General features: G+C 36.5%; 1 long non-coding RNA gene across 1 annotated transcript in view; it reads left to right on the top strand.

The window, feature by feature from the left end:
• LOC129348675 (uncharacterized) overlaps window positions 1–2,234 on the top strand; it is an 11,365-nt gene extending 9,131 nt beyond the window's left edge. Inside the window, exon 3 of the long non-coding RNA XR_008601301.1 lies at window positions 635–2,234. This is a non-coding gene — a long non-coding RNA (uncharacterized LOC129348675). The remainder of the gene's footprint in view (window positions 1–634) is intronic.
• Window positions 2,235–2,741: the final 507 nt, after the last annotated feature.

The raw sequence follows: 2,741 nt of genomic DNA, 5'->3' as shown, positions 1-2,741 counted from the left end.
AGCATGTCGCTCTAAAAATGTCATTGTATAGCATGTCGTCCAAAAAATGTCATAGTATAGCATGTGGCCCAAAAAACGTCATAGTGTAGCATGTCGCTCTAAAAATGTCATTGTATAGCCTTTGGTCAAAAAAATGTCACAGCATAGCATGTCGTCCAAAAAACATCATAGTATAGCATGTCATCCAAAAAACGTCATCGTATAGTATGTCTCTCTAAAAACGTCATAGTATAGCATGTCGCTCTAAAACCATCATAATGTAGCCTTTAGTCCACAAAACGTTGTTTTGTCCCCGCTGTCTGAAGTAGGTGAGGAGCAACACAAAAACAGTCCAAACGCTGGTTTCCAGAGGGTTAGACGAGTATTTATTTGAAAGAGGAAGTTTACAACAACACAACATGTGAGGGATTTAAAAGCAAATGGGTGTTAGTAAAATAAAAATAAATAAACAAAACTAAAAGTGAACTTCATGTTGATATTGATGGGCATTCCAACCAGGAACAAAGTAAAAGATAATCAATATGAAAAGAAAAACTCTTCTTGTTCACCTCTTAAAACCCAAAAACACACCGCAGTAGCACCCTAAACTAAAACTACCAATGGGTTTCCTGTTTTCCTTTCTGAACAATCAAAGGTCCCTCTCTATCTCCCCACACATCCACCAACCACTGGAACACATCTCCAAAGTTCTGCCAGGCCAGCTCAGCTTCCCCTCAGAAGAAGTGCTGCCACCTGCCAGATGAAGGAGCCTTTTGAGAGGCAGCAGACATCGTGATTGGACTGTACTTTGGTCTGTTCTAATCCAGCTTCAGCTCCAGAGACGGCAGGCGGGACGAGTCAACGGAGGCCGGGTGGACGAAGGCTTGCAGCTGAGTACAATACAGAAAACAACAGAGGAGGAGTGCAGTGGCCCAGGGCCAGAACAACCAGAGTAGCATCGTATGTCTCTTAGAAAACATCATAGTATAGCCTTTGGTATGAAAAAAATGCCATCATATACATCATATATTGTACAAATAACAAGTCAAAGGAAAGAGACATACATTGTAGAATTGTAGTAATTGTGGGCCGAATGATTTACTGATTATCAGTATTTTATTTTTTACTGATTTACGATAATAAATACATTTAAAAATGGCGCTACTTTGGCTCTGAACCTTAATCTACCTGTGGTCACTCTGTCTTCTGGAGTGATTTGATTGGTTATACGTCACGAATAAAACTCCTTTAACTTAACATCTGTAAACAAAACAAAAACGTATCAACAAAGTTTTCTGTTAGAGTTTGTGTTCTTCTAAGTTTAACTCCAAGATTTTAAATACTTTCATTTACTGCAAATGAATATCTACTCCAAATGTCTCACTAATAATCATTATCAGCCTTAAAAACCCACAAAACACCCCTCTATACTCGACCACACTTAGTACAGTCCGGTTCCCCCTTCTATAAATCTGCTTGGAATCTTCCACTTCCTGTTTGTCAAAGTGGCCTTCTACCTGGACAGGTTTTGTTGGAGCTCATGCAACAAACATTTTGGGTAACTGCACTTTAATATGGATGGATGACACTGAATTAGAGTCTGTTTTAATGAGACTGAGTTAAGATGTGTAGCTCTGTCATTAAATAGTAAATTATTTCTCAGAATTCACAGAGAAAAGTCTGAAATGTTTGCTAGGTCAGCGTCCCACATGTTCTTTGGCTCAGCTAAAGCTAACTCTCTCCAACTTCTGGATCTCTTGAGTTGCTTGTTGTTAAAATATCTTGCTAGAGGTGCTGAAGCTCAGAAAGTCTGAGATGTTTGTTCAAAATAAGCTCATTCTCAAGTCTTATCTGAACTGTCCTCTTTTGTTTGAACTTTCCCTAAACTTAGGAGTTAATGACAGAGCAGCACATCCAGACTCAGTCTCATTTATGTAGAGATTAAACTTCAGTATCATTCATTGATGTTAAAGTGCAGTTTTTCAAATGTTTGTTGCACATGCTCCCGACCAAACCAGTCCAGGTGGAAGACGATGTGAAGAGAAAGCTCCAGAGGATGAATATCACACATTTACGTTGGAAATAAATGTCCTTTAATTAGACATTGTCATGCAAATGATGTTCAAATCTTTGTTGAGTGTTTTGTTTATGTTGGTTTCTAAATGTTTTTTGACACTCGGCCCCAAAGATTAAAACCTTCTACGGCTCACAAGCTGCAACAATTCACACATTATCAACTATCTTTCTGACTAAACTAAGATAAAAAGTGAAAAACTGCCTGATTCCTGCATCATGAATGTAAATCTTTTTGGTTTTTATGACAGTAAACTGAATATATTTGGGTTTGACATTTTATAAACCAAACAATAAATGAATTACTGGAGAAAACAACAGATTAATGGACAAAGAAAATGTGTTTTCCAACATATATGGCTGAATTACTCCAACATTACAAGATATATACAATTTTAATTCAATTTTATTTATATAACGCCAATTACTGGTCAAATTGTCTCAAGACACTTTATTTTTATATTTTTTGTCATATCTAAAATATGACTAATCCAATTTATTATTTGGTTTTTAAGAGACTAATGGGCAACTAAAATAACTTTCTAAACTAAAACTAATAAACATGAGGTCAAATAGAAGGAAGAGTTTTAAATACCACAGTCCCACAACGACAAGAATAAAGTTTGTCAACAAAAAGTAAATCTGCTGGTGGATTCCATTAAAGTCCTAATAAATGATAATAAAGTGTG

Source organism: Amphiprion ocellaris, chromosome 4 (genome assembly GCF_022539595.1).
Source record: "Amphiprion ocellaris isolate individual 3 ecotype Okinawa chromosome 4, ASM2253959v1, whole genome shotgun sequence".
Lineage (NCBI taxonomy): Eukaryota > Metazoa > Chordata > Actinopteri > Pomacentridae > Amphiprion > Amphiprion ocellaris.
This window is presented reverse-complemented; position numbering and strand designations above follow the sequence as displayed.